Source organism: Canis lupus, chromosome 29, assembly GCF_011100685.1.
Source record: "Canis lupus familiaris isolate Mischka breed German Shepherd chromosome 29, alternate assembly UU_Cfam_GSD_1.0, whole genome shotgun sequence".
Classification (NCBI taxonomy): domain Eukaryota; kingdom Metazoa; phylum Chordata; class Mammalia; order Carnivora; family Canidae; genus Canis; species Canis lupus.
The window spans coordinates 29,811,104-29,825,415 of NC_049250.1; the positions used below are offsets into that span (position 1 = coordinate 29,811,104).

General features: G+C 36.3%; 1 protein-coding gene across 7 annotated transcripts in view; it reads left to right on the forward strand.

Moving 5' to 3' along the window:
* The first annotated feature begins 96 nt into the window (after positions 1-96).
* Positions 97-14,312, forward strand: part of LOC111093154 (zinc finger protein 385C-like) — a 477,561-nt gene continuing 463,345 nt past the window's right edge. For 6 of the 7 annotated variants that reach the window (XR_005381161.1, XM_038579627.1, XM_038579626.1 and 3 more), the window contains exon 1: positions 97-287. The gene's annotated coding sequence lies outside the window, so the exon portion shown is untranslated. Of the gene's footprint in view, positions 288-4,148; positions 4,874-14,312 lie in introns of those variants that run through there. The other variant, XM_038579624.1, reaches the window with a different exon arrangement.

Consider the following 14,312-nt stretch of genomic DNA (forward strand, 5'->3'; position numbering starts at 1 on the left):
GGCCGCGGCGGCCCCACCAGAGCGCCTGCGCAGAGCCCAGAAGGCAGTGCGAGGGGAGCGGCGCCGCGTGGCGAGGTGGCGGCGGCGAGGCGGCGGCTGAGGGACGCGGTCCTCCCGCCCCGGTCGGCGGAGAGCGCGGTGGGCACCGCCGTGCCCGTCGGCCCCGTGGAAACCAAGCCTGACGTGAGCCGCCGCTACCTGGGTGAGGCCTCCGTCACCTCCAGATTCCTGAAGCGAGGCGCGTCTGGCCACCCCTTCCCGCGTCAGCCCCCTCAAGTAGCTGAAAGGTACAGACTTTTTATTTTTTTGTTTACATTTTCTACACATATTTTTTTTTAAAAAGATTATTTATTTATTCACGAGAGACACACAGAGAGAGGCAGAGACACAGGCAGAGGGAGAAGCAGGCTCCACGCGGGGAGCCCGACGCGGGACTCGAACCCGGGTCTCCCGGATCACGCGCTGGGCCGAAGGCGGCGCTCAACCGCTGAGCCACCCGGGGATCCCCTACAAATATTCTGTTTAATGAGGCTGGTACAGACAGGGCCCATTTAAAAGTCCTTCCCCACACCAAAAAAAGGGAAAATTTAACACGGAAGTGCAGTGCTCTGTTGTATACACTTCTACGTGAATGACTTTATTGAACCGCTGATGAACAGGAGGACATCTCCGGGGTCTTCTGGCGGGATTTTTCTTTGATCTTAAAATGCTTTTTCTCTTCAGTGAAGGGATTTAGGACTTAAGTCATTACCCCCCCCCCCCCCCACATGTGTTATCTCGACTCCACCTTGATATTCCTCTTCCTTTGGGCCAGACCCTAGGATTTTTAAGGTTTGAGAGTAACTGGCCACCTCAAAGATTTTCCTTGTCACGTGTTACTAATAATGTATTTAAGAGATGGACTTAATTGTATAAAATTACTATCTGTTAGGAGGAAAAGGCAAATTAAGGCAGTAAGGAGAGGCCGAGTTTTCTTTTTTTTTTTTTTTTTAATTTTATTTATGATAGTCACACAGAGAGAGAGAGAGAGGCAGAGAGACAGGCAGAGGGAGAAGCAGGCTCCATGCACCGGGAGCCCGACGTGGGATTCGATCCCGGGTCTCCAGGATCGCGCCCTGGGCCAAAGGCAGGCGCCAAACCGCTGCGTCACCCAGGGGTCCCCCGAGTTTTCGAAGAGTGGGAAAAGCAGTCGAGTTGGTTTTCCTCAACATTCTGCAGGTTGCTTTCTCTTTCACCCTGTAGGCACTGGGGCACATTTCCTTGTTCTTGGTGGGCCAGGAGAGACAAGGTTGTCACAGAGACGGCCCTAAAAGGCAAAGAATTCAGACCAGCTTGAAATAAGTTTTCAGTTCTGGAAGAGACAAAAATTAGTTTGGTTCTGTCGCAGCACCTGGATTTGAGGAATGTGAAGATTCCAGAGAGAAGTGCATCAGATACTTCAGTTCTTCCCTCAAGACGTGAACTGTTTCTAAGCTTCTCAGGAGACTCCATCTCCCTGAACTCCTATAATGGAAGTGGGGGAACAAGAAGTGGCAGATAGATTATTTCTGCACTGAAACTCCTACCTCAGATCTCTTCCACTTGTTACCTTGTTTGCTTCGCACCAGTTCTTAGTAGAGTGCATGTTGCAGGAAGATAAATGGCTCCAGAGAGATGCTAGGGATTGTCCAAAGTTATGTCAAATACATTGTTCTGCAATTGAGCTAAAAAGTACGTCTGAGAATGACCTAGGCATCAATAAATGTTCCCTATTTATATCCATATCCAAACTATGTTTTCATCTATACTTAGAATGTAAATGGTGGGTTACATGAACCATTACACCAGTTCTTCATCCCCAGTGCCAATATTCTGTTAATTCCTGGACCTGATACATTTGATGATGGAGGTTACAACTTTGTAAGAAATGAAGAAAAATGATAACTAAATTTAAGGAGTAGTTATGATTTACTGATTACTTATTTTATTTCTTTAAAAGATTTTATTTGTTCATGAGAGAGACACAGAGAGAGGCAGAGACATAGACAGAGGGAGAAGCAGGCTCCTCACAGGGAGCCAGATGCAGGAGTCAATCCCAGGACCCAGGGTCACGCCCTGAGCCGGAGGCAGATGCTCAACCACTGAGCCACGCAGGTGTCCCTGATTACTAATTTTAACTCTACTTTCCAATGAAGAAATTTTCAGAAAGCCTTATGTATATTAAAGAAGGTGATTCGTTTCTTAAAGTCTTCTTTGGAGTTAAATGGAATAAAATATTCTGAAATTTAGTAAGAATTCCATGAAAATTATTGCGAAGTCTGCTACCATGGCATTTTACAAAGAACAATAGTGTCTAATTTAGGTATCTTTGGTTTATTATAAGAATTATAAGGTAACAAAGATGCTTAAACTAACAGCTCTGCGCTTTTGGTGGTTAAAACTAAAAGATGCATTAAAAACCTAACTGGCCTTCTAATTTAAGATTTATAAAAATAGCATTAGCAAAAAAGTGCAATATATAATTATACTTTTCCCAACATGTTTACTACTTTTTCTCATTGTCTTGCTTTTGAAAACAAATCTGGGCACCAAATATTAACGTATTCAATTGTTATGCTAGCATTTTAAAAACATCCAACATAACAGAAATAATTGTTTTACCATCTGCTTCTTTTTTGGTGAAATCTCAAGTTTCCTAGATCATCTATAAAATATCACAGGCATGGAGGTAATTCAAATTCACTTGAATTTATGTACTCTTTTTATATACCCTACTCTTTAATAACGATGCTTTTAAAATCACATCTTAATTTGAATATTAGGAAGTGTTACATACTTTTCCCCTTGAAATCGTAACTGTTCATCAAGACACATTTCAAGGAGCACCTGAGTAGCTCAGTTGGCTAAGCATTCAACTCTTGATTTTAGCTCAGGTCATGATCTCAAGGTTGTGAGATCAAATCCCAAGTTGGGCTTGCACCAGGCATGGAACTTGCTTAAGCTTCTCTCTCTGCCTTTGCCCCTTCTCACCTTCTTCCCTCTCCCTTCCTTTCTCTCCCCCCCCCTAAAAATAAACACATTTCAAGGCCCATTTCCTTCTTCAAATGTTCTGTTTTTTTCTATCCTACACTAATCTGTTCTGAATTTCCATATCATGCTTCCTCTGTCCTACTTGCATAGTCTCATGTACTCCTCATGTATTCTTCACTTTTATATGGCAGGAAGCCAGCTACACTTTAAGATCCTTGAGGATTAGAACCTTACTCTTCTATGTTCCTTCAACATCCCTTCAAGTGTCAGAAACAGAGCAAATGTCCCAAAGGTATTTGAGTATTTCAGCTTGCTTTGAGTAACAAAACTATCTTTTGGAATCTTAGCTATTGGTAAGAACTGTGTGGTCTTCAAAGTGCATACCAGGAAATCAAGTGTAGTAATTAGAGCCAGTTAGCTATATCTCACAGTCAAACCTGTATGAACAATTTCTAAGAGTATCTATTTGTGAAAGTCATAACTTGATAAGCCCTGGGGTAGTTGGTGCTTGATGTTACCATAACTGAGGTATCATGGTTGTCTGGAGGCCCTCCTGGATTTATTTCTATTCTTGGCTGTTGACGTTGCACAAGATATGTCAAATATGTATCTCAAACTTTTAATCCGAGATCTTTCTCAGTATGAGAACTGAGAGGTGATTTGAGTATAGCACCTCCTTTGTCAAAGGTGATTATAACAACCCAAAAATGTCAATGGATAAACATTTATACATAGACCAAATATGCCCAAAAGAGTCAAAAGTAAATGGAAATTTAAAGGAAAAATTCTGAGGGGAAAGAGATCTAGCATCTTTTTCCTTAGATATTTTTAAAAAGTGAATTAAAGAGAAGATCTAGATATAGAAATATATGGGATTCTACAAATTGCCAATAATATTCCTTAAAAAAAATAACCTTTCTTAGCTTTGACTGTTATAACTCTATTAAAATCATTTAGAGGGATGCCTGGGTAGCTCAGCAGTTGAGCGTCTGCCTTCAGCTCAGGGCCTGATTCTGGAGTCCTGGGATCGAGTCCCACATTAGGTTCCCCATGGGGAGTCTGCTTCACTCCTTCTGCATGTGTCTCGGCCTCTCTTTCTGTGTCTCTCATGAATCAATAAATAAAATCTTAAAAAAAAAAGACAATCATTTGGAGAAATATCTTTGCTTCACCAAATATTTTGTTTATTTAGCTGAATATATTTGTTTTAATTTTGTAGATACCGTATTGATTTATTTATACACAAAGAACAAGACAATGTTTTATTTCGAAATTTCACACCCAAAATTTCCTCTATGGGTTTTATTTAGTCACTAGTTCCTTTTGAAAAGAAGCAGTAAAATCCTATCAATGAGGCAATCTAATAATGGAGTTTAAAGTGTGCTGCATGCTAGAATGGCTGTCCTTTTCTCAGGATTATCATCTCCAGCTCTATAGCAAGTAGAGAGCCTTCTCTTTGCTCCTTGCCAAGTATTTTCAGCTAGGATAGCTTGCCCTGTTTCTCTGTTGTAAAATCTTAAAAAATGTTTGTCTTCTGGAATTCTCCCATTCTTGATAGCACAGTTCCTGCGCTTGACAGATAACCTATGGACTTGATAAACATTTTGTTTTTTCAGAAAATGTAACCTCAAAACAATCAGCAAATTTCATTTAAATGAAATTCTATAGCAACTCTTCCATTCTGTGCGAACACATATGGAGTTTGGTTTCTATGGTTACTCGTTGTTAGTCCTATGCTCTTTGGTTCTGTGCAGAGTTGGAGGAGAGATCAACAAGCCTAGAGTGTCATTATAACGAGGCAGAAGCTGAGATAGTTCCTTTAGTTGATGGCTGTGCAACAGTTTAGAAGACACATAGTTTTAAGGTAACAATTAGAAAAAAATACCAGAGGTCCTTATCCCCCCTTAACACTAACTGGTTATTTGATAATGTCATAGGAACAAGAATGAGAAGAAGGACTTAAAAGTATAACTATATTGATTGTCTTTCTGTTAATCCAGGATATATGACAAAAGAATGTACTCATTGATAAAGTGGAGGTTTTCTTTTTTTTTTTTTAATTTTTTTTAAATTTTTTTTTTTTTTTTTTATGATAGTCACACACAGAGAGAGAGAGAGAGAGAGAGGCAGAGACATAGGCAGAGGGAGAAGCAGGCTCCATGCACCGGAGCCTGACGTGGGACTCGATCCCGGGTCTCCAGGATCGTTCCCTGGGCCAAAGGCAGGCGCTAAACCGCTGCGCCATCCAGGGATCCCAAGTGGAGGTTTTCAAAAAGCATGGAATTGTTTAAGTACAATATTAGAGCTTATGTGCGTCTGTGCATGCTTGTGTGTGTATATTAAAAGATAATTCAAGTTTACAAATGTGTATTTTGACCTGAATTATTTCCAACAAATAAAAAAATTGAATCTCTTTGGAGAAAAGCCGTTCTCAAGATTCTATACTCAAGGGTACCTCTGGTTCATTTTTTTTCATGGAAATTATTTAGTTTCTCTTATGAAGCAGTAGTATAATACAGGTTTGGAATGGTGTTCCAAAAGAACCAAACTATCCCTTAAAAATTATGTTTAGTTGTATATATGCTATGTGTGTAAGATTAAAATAGTTTGATATACCTCTAGTTTACTTTGGCATCTGAATAGTAACTATGATGTAGTTGTTACCATCAAATTATCTACAAAAATGTTGAGATTGTTATAGAGAACAAAGCTTGAGGGAACTAATGATGGAAGTGTTTGATAGTGAACCATTGATGGGTAACCTATGTATCATATACTTCAAGAAATCTGGCAACAGTCCTCTTCACCTGATGGAGAATAGAAATATATTCTCTTCTTTCATATTATCTTCTAACTGTCCTGGGAGACAAGATTTGTGTGAAGCAAAAAAACAAAAAACAAAAAACAAAAAACAAAAAAAAACAAAACAAAAACCTGTGTACTATCTCTCTGCTTCAAAAATGTGGTTTTTGGAAAAGGACAGAGTGCAGTCTTTTCCCTCCCACAACTTCTACGGCCCTAAATCCCCGCAAGTAAGCTATGACGGATAAGGGCAAAACTGGAGCCCTTCACAGGTGGACTAACATGGGGTCCATATTCAGGAGATATGTGAAATTGGATAGGAAAAAATAAATATTTATTTTCATTAATCCATAATGGAAATGGAGCATTCCTTGTAAGTTTGGGTATAGGGAGTAAACTGCAGTTACATTAGCAGGACTTGTGACTTTCTTCCTAGTAGAGGTTATTAATATGATACCATGATTCAGTGGCTTCAGGTTTCTCAAAATATATTTTATTCTTATTAATACTTTCGGTTTATGGTAGTTATGAAACCTTCCAATAGATTTGGTGTTAATGATTAGTGAAGCACAGATTTGGAGTATAATGTATATTTTATTTTTAACATAGATAGTTCTCTGTATTTCAATAGGATTTGTTTTCTCGGGAGTCTGTTTACATTTTCTAAGATTTATTAATGCTTCGAGACGCCTGGGTGGCTCAGTGGTTGAGCATCTGCCTTTGGTTCAGGGTATGATCCCGGGTCTGGGGATCAAGTCCCATATCGGGCTCCCCTTGAGAAGCCTGCTTCCCCCTCTGCCTACGTCTCTGCCTTTCTCTGTGTCTGTCATAAATAAATAAAATCTAAAAAAAAAAAAAGATTTATTCATGGTTCACTGTATTGCTAAATTTTTACATGGCACGAAAAGTAAAGGTCTGTTTTATGTAGAATATTTGTTGAAAATTGGTAATAGACAGACTTCTGTATATAAATTTGCTCTTCAACCCTCAGTTGAAAATAAGGATTTAGTCAGCATGCAAGCATTACACAGTGCCAAAGCAAACCAACACCAAATCTTTTGGTAAACACCAACTCCAAGTAACTCCAATCAAGCTTAATAATGAGAAGAGTAAAAACAATGTTAGAAACAAAGGAAACAAATATCAAAATGAAGATTCAGAAAAAAGACAATTTCCCTGCAAATGAGCTGTTATTATAGATAGACACCATAGAAATTACTTTTGAAAGCTCCGTGACATCCTTGATATGGAAAATTTGAAGACTGAACAAGGTAACATAAAATGGCAGAAGATAAAGAACTAACCAAAATAACCACAATATACCCAATGTCTGAATTAACTTTTCATCTAAAAATTAGAAGAATAGGATTCCCAAAGAAGAGATGAGTTTAATCTAGAAGATAGACTGTAGATACTTTCCTACATAGCAGAGGGTAAGGAAAATAAAAAGGAATGACAGAGAATAGAATTACAGTTACTTCAGCAGTAGAAAAAAATAATAGATTAAATTATTGTTGAAGACTTTTAATTGTTGAAGTATTTATTTAGAAAAATAGTTGTGAACATACACAGAATGAAATAGCCTTCAAGAAAAACTTTACCACCATCTTCAGATAAAACTTTTTAATAAGTAACCTCTATGTCAGAAAAAAATGTTAGCTATACACATGGGGAAAAAATCTACAAGGACACAGATAAAAAAGAAGAAAAAAGAAACAGACCATCTGTAGAAGTAATCTAGTTCCCAAATTGTAACACTGACTACCAGAAGTCAGAGGAGAATGTTTATGGAGACTTGAGATAATTTTTATTCAGATGAATTTTCTTAGAAATAGGACAAGTATTCAAATATACCAGAGATTGACTTACAGGTTACTTCGAAAAGTTTTTAGAAGTTTTTGGTATGTATTTCAGTAATATTCCAACTAATTATGAGATAATTCCAAATCAAACTTCCATAATTAGAGAATTCAGGTATAGAGACGTAACAATTAGAAATTAAATCTGTATCATTGTTCAAGAGAATATATGAGATGTAAAATTAATTGCAGTGACCTTGGTCTAAATCATATTACATAGAAAGTGTTGTAATGTAGGAATGGGCAGAGGAAAATTAGAGTGTTAAATTCCTTATCATAAAAAAAGACTTGGCACTTTATTTTGGTTCTAATAGTATTTAATGTTTCACAGTATCTCTAGATTTGTTAATAAAGTTAAATTTATTGGAACTTTCTAAAGTAAGGGATAATACTTCAAAGTCTTACTACTATTTCAAAACTGGAAATCTAAGGTGGGAGATTTATAGATTTTGAATGTAGGATCAAATGACTTAAGGGAGATCTTTGACAGTGGGGATCTGATGGAGATAGGGCTAAATTCATGATATCATAGTTTAGAAGTGGACACAACAAAGCAGGGGTCCTGACAGATAAGCAAAATGTTTGTCCAGATGATGAGATTATGTCTCTGATAAATTGATCATGGGCATCTCCTGAATGAAATAGTGAAGTTATATAGTAGTTTACAGCCTTATCTTTCATGGAGCAGTTTTTTGGAACAAATAACTAAATCATGTTGACATAGATGGTCTTCAGGCTTATCTAAGTCATGTGGACACATATTGCTTCAGTGATGCATTAGCAACTTTAAAAAAAATAACCAGCCATAAAATTAACACGGCTGTGATGTGGAATGTATAATTAAAGCAGAATACTATGTGTATATCACATATGTATTAAAGTATTAAAATTGTCTTAAAAATATAAATGTTTAAACTATTATGTTGATAAGAATCTCTGCTTTAGTAAAGGTGATAAAATTTCAGTATGCTGTTTACAAGAAATATGCATGACAAAATAAGCAAAAAAAATAAAAATAACAAATAAAAAAAAATAAAATGTTGAAATGGCAAATGCAAATAAAAAAGTTCAATGTTCATGTAAGGCAAAATTGTCATCATATTTAAAGCCCTGGAAGGGAGAAGAAACAAACATTAAGTAGAAAAAAATATATAAGCCTTGATGATATGCTTTAATAGTAAATAGAGAAAAACAACATATACAGAAATAACTTCTAGGGATCTGAGGATAAATAATCAAGGAGACTTTAAAAAAAAAAAGATTTTACTTATTTATTCAGAGAGAGAGAGGCAGACACAGACAGAGGGAGAAGGAGGCTCCATGCAGGAAGCTCGATGTGGGACTCAGTCCGGGAACTCCAGGATCCCGCCCTGAGCCAAAGGCAGATGCTCAACCACTGAGCCACCCAGGCGTCCCAAGGAGACTTTTAATATGTTAACAATGAGAGCCGTTACAAGGATAAGCAGACAAATTTATAAGTAGGTTTGCAGAGTTATGAATTATCTGTTAAAACTTTAATTATTGTGGAAACAAAATTGAGTATATATTTAACAAGATCTCAAGCAAATTCTATAAATATAGAAAGTCAAATTATACAGGACACATTATCTGATTTGTGTGGGATACAAGTGGAAGTTATTGTTAAGATTTAAATGTTATCAGTAACAACAGCTACGAATTACAACCATTCTTAACAGTACAAAACAATCCCAAACAATTTTGGAGTTGAAGTAGAAATTAAAACAATTTAAAAACAGATACAATGAGAACACTATTTACCAAAACTTACATGATACAGCCGAGGCTATACTTAGAAAGAAGGCAGTAACTTAGAAAGCTTTCATTCGTAAATAAGAAAGAAGGTAAAGTAGCTCAGTTCAAGGAATTAACGGACAGTAAATTAAAAAAATAAAACTAGGGAAAGATAGAGAATGATATAAAAGGAAACTATGACAACAAAATAGAGGAATAGAAAGTTAATTCTTGTAAATTTTTTTTCAAGGGGCATTATATGTTAATGTTTGCCAAGTACGTATCATGGATCATGTAAATGAATCCTCACAACTGCCCTTTGGGGCAGTTACTACACAATTTTATAGATTTTTATTATGTTATTATTGTTACATCATTTTATAGATGAGGAATCAAAGCTTTGAGATAAATTAAAATTCATTTTTTTAATTCATTTTTTAAGAAGGTTTATTTAGTTATTCACAAGAGACACAGACAGAGAGAGAGGCAGAGATATAGGCAGAGGGAGAAGCAGGCTCCTCGCAGGGAGCCTGATGCGGAACTCGATCCCGGAACCCGGGATCACTACTTGAGCCGAAGGCAGGCGCCCAACCGCTGAGCCACCCAGGTGTTCCTAGAAATTAAATTTCTTATGTAAGAGTACATAGTTTACAGGTGGTGAGGTTGTAATTTGATAGCTGTTGTCTCTAATTCCACGAACTTGGCATTATCAACACAAATTTACAATCTTCTTGTTCAGGAGGTCAGAAATCTAAAATGGGCCCCATTGGGATAGAATCAAGATGTCAGTAAAGCTGTGTTTCTTCTGGAGCATTTTGGGTACAATGGATTTTCTTGTCTTTCCAGCTTCTAGAGGCTGCTCCGTAACACTTGGTCCCCTTTCATCTCCAGAGCCTGCAGTGGCTGGCTAAGTCTCAAATAGCATTACTCTGATACTGTTCTGTCTCTCTCACTTACAAGGACCCGTATGTATGTATGTATGTATGTATGTATGTATGTATGTATGTATGTATATATTTGTTATAAGAACCCTTCTGAATACATTTGGCCCACCCAAATAATCTATTATGATGGCCCTATTTTAAAGTCAATGAATTCTGTCTGCAACCTTAATTTCCTCTTGGTCACATTATACAATATATTCACAGGTTCTGGAGATTAGGGTGTGACATCTTTGAGAGGTCAACCACAATAAGTGTGCTTGAAATGTTGCTCTTCCAAGTACACTTGACCCTTCAGCAACATGGGTTTGATCTGCATGGGTCCACTTACGTGTTGATTTTTTATGGTACAGTATTGTAAATATATTTTCTCTTTCTTAAGATTTTCTTTATCTTTATTGTGAGAATATAGTATATAATATTACATACAAAATATGTGTTTCTCAACTGTTTATGTTATTAGTAGAGCTTATGGTCAACAGTAGGCTATTAGCAGTTAAATTTGGGGGGAATCAGAAGTGATATGTGGATTTCTGACTGCACAGAGAGGTTGGTGCTTATAACCCCCGTGTTGTTCAAGGGCCAACTCTACTGCCTCTTTCAACATAAAATATGCAATTCTGATGAGAACATAGAAATTAGGAATGACAGTATCTTAATACATTAAAAATGAGTTTATATAATATAGGTAAGTTGCTCAGCAAGAGGCAGGGTAAGTTGCTCTAGCTTGGTTAAGTACAGAGGAATTTAGTAGGGGATATATCTTAGAGCCTTAAGCAGAGGCTATAGCAATACAACCAAACACAGAATGGACCCAAGGAATTGCTTTATCTCTCTCCTGTAGAAGCTGCCTGAAGCTACAGCTGGCTCCAGACCATGCTACTCTGTTTCTTTTTACTCACTAGTTAGCTTGGGCTTGTATTACATAATACCACAGACTGGGCAGATTAAATAACAAATAGATTTCTCAGTTCTGGAGGCAGGGAATTCTAAGATCTGTGTGTCAGTATGGTCATGTTCTGGTATCAGTATAGCTGAGTTTTCATGAGGATCTCTTCCTTGCTTGCAGATAGAAACCTGCTTCTATATGTTCAGTGTGTTCCAGTGACCTCCTCTTCTTTGTGCTGGGGTGTGCATTAGCAAACTTTCTAATAAGAAATACTTTCTTATAAAACTATCAATCCTCTTAGATTAGGTCTTAAAATTATTTAAGAATTATTTCATTGGGGCCCCATCGATAAATATAGCCATCTTGAGGGGAGAGGAGTGGGTCATGACTTCAACATATGAATTTTGGGTGAAGGGGATGGAAACATTCAATCCATAACATTTAGTAAAATGGGATTTCCATGTCTAACCTAGATTATCATGCAATTAAGTTCTAAACAAAGAGTCCTATAGGAACTTTCAGTGGTAGAGCTGAAATCTAGTGTCAGCACCATACTGACACAGATAGAAAGAAATGTAGAGGTTCTGCTTATTTGTTTTTTGGGAAGTGTGATTTACTGTGAGAAACTATCAACTGTGGGAAAGATTGCACATAAAATATGCAATTTTAGGCAGTCACAGAAGATAGAAAGCCCTTAGAAGTATGTACGAAAGAACTATGAAAATAAAGGTATTCTGAAAAAAAATTATTAATTTCAGGGTTCTTTTTTGTGAAAATAGATGAATTATCAGGAGATTAACAAAGTTGACAAAGTCAATATGGAAACCTGAGAAAGCTGAGGTAAATAAGAATGTTGCTTTATCACCTAAAAGAGTGGATTCAGATTATTTTATGAGTTTCTTTTGCCAATTCCTCAAGGAACAGTTCATTTTCAGCCTATTTAGTGTTTCTGGAACATAGAGAAAGAAGAAAAGCTACCCTGTAATGTTGATAACAGAACCTAACAAAGAGAATATAGAAAGAAAATATTGATCTCAATTATGAATAAAGATGCAAAAATAGCAAGTAAATTATCAGTAAATGACATCCAGCTGTATTTAATCCATCATGACCAGTGGGGTTCATATTATGAATGTGAGTGGGGATCAATACTAGGAAATCTGTTACTCAGATTCTTCATATTAACAGATCTAAATGGAAATACATTTAACTACCCCCATGTAGAATTTGACTGAATATAATTATCGTTCCTGGCTCAAAATAAAATGCTGTAATTTTTCCTTGACTCAATAAAAGTATATACCATATATATATATATATATATATATCTTGGACTTAAAACCTGTTTCATGCTTCATGTATAATGTTAATCTGTTTAATTGGCTAGTTCATTTAGCACAATTTAAAAGGTATAAATGTTTGAAAACACAATCTTTTTATTACTTCCAGACCAATTATCTGTGTATTTTTGGGCAACAGAACCTGGAAAACTGAAAGAAGACGTAGTATATATACAATAATGAATATGTATTTGAGGTCTGACATGCAGCTGGGTTATTTGCCACCTTGGACAATTGTTTAACATTGTATATTAGATTGACTTCACTAAATTTCATTTTGTGTAGGTTAAAATAGACATGCCATTTGTGCCAGTTCTTTATTTTAAAAGGGTTAAATACCTCACTACACGTGAGGTTGGCACAGTGTGAATGTGGTTGCTGTTTATTGCTATTGTTGTTATTAGGATGCATAGAATAACAAATATGAAGTAGATATAATTAAAAGAATCTGTAGATTTCTTGTATGCTAGTAATATCCAGTCTGAATTACAAAAAAAAAAAAGCAAAACAAAACAGATTTGGGACGCCTGGGTGGCTCAGTAGTTGAGCGTCTGCCTTCAGCTCGGGGCGTGACCCTAGAATACCAGGATCAAGTCCCACATAGGGCTCTCTGCATGGAGCCTGCTTCTGTTTCTGCATGTGTTTCTCATGAATAAATAAAACTCTTACAAAAATAAAAATAAATAAAAAATGATTCAACTTCCTTTGTTTTGTTTATGAAAACAAAAATGCAGTTATCAGATCATCAGGAAAGTAATCCCATAAATCCTATACTAACACATGTAGGGAAACAAACTGGAAAAACAAAAAATAATAACAAAGAGACACCTTGAATGACTTGAAAGATTTAATTGATTAAAATGATGATTTATTTTTATTTTTTAAATTTTTTTATTTATTTATTTTTGCCCATAAGCTTTTAGTTAGGGTCTTCCAATTTTTGGAGAATTGAGGTGACTGACTGACTTTGGCTGGTTGGTGCTAAGTATGTTTGTACTGGCATCATGACTAACAGTTATTGAAAAATTAAGGAAACACAACTCTAGGACTTCCTAGCTCATTCCATTTATCCTCTGAGGCTAGGAAAATATGAATACCTCCTCAAGTACAAATCAATTTCCTGTTATGATTCAAATAAACAGTGGATAAGCATATCAGAAGGAAGTCCAATACAGATCTTCCTACCATTTATTCTGTCATTTTCCTTTAATTTTATATATGTCACTTTACAGATATGTTGTTAGTATTTGATTTTATTCATCCTGAATCAGTAGTCTAAAATGAACAAAAATGACCTTTAATTCATTCATCCATTCACTTATACAGTCCCATAACAAATACTTACTGAGTACCTATCCTGTGTCAGGTACTGTCCTACAGGTTTGGAATATATTAGTGATAAAAACTGACTTTCTGTGGTCTGTATTCTAAAGTAATTTCCTTATATTGTAGGTGTATGATTCTTGGGAATTATGTGGATTAAAAAATAAATTATGGTGTATCTGGAAATCTCTCATCAAAAGAAATCAATATTACTTTGCAAGTAGTATTCCTCTTTGGGTATTTTAAGTGTCTTTCCTATATGTCTTATCACACAGAACTATCCCTGTGCAAAAAATAATTTAAAAACAGTGCATGACCAGTGTCAGATTCAGCTTAGCAAATTCAACCATAAGTCTGTGTCTCTAAGACCATTTTTCTTATAGTAATTATTAGATCT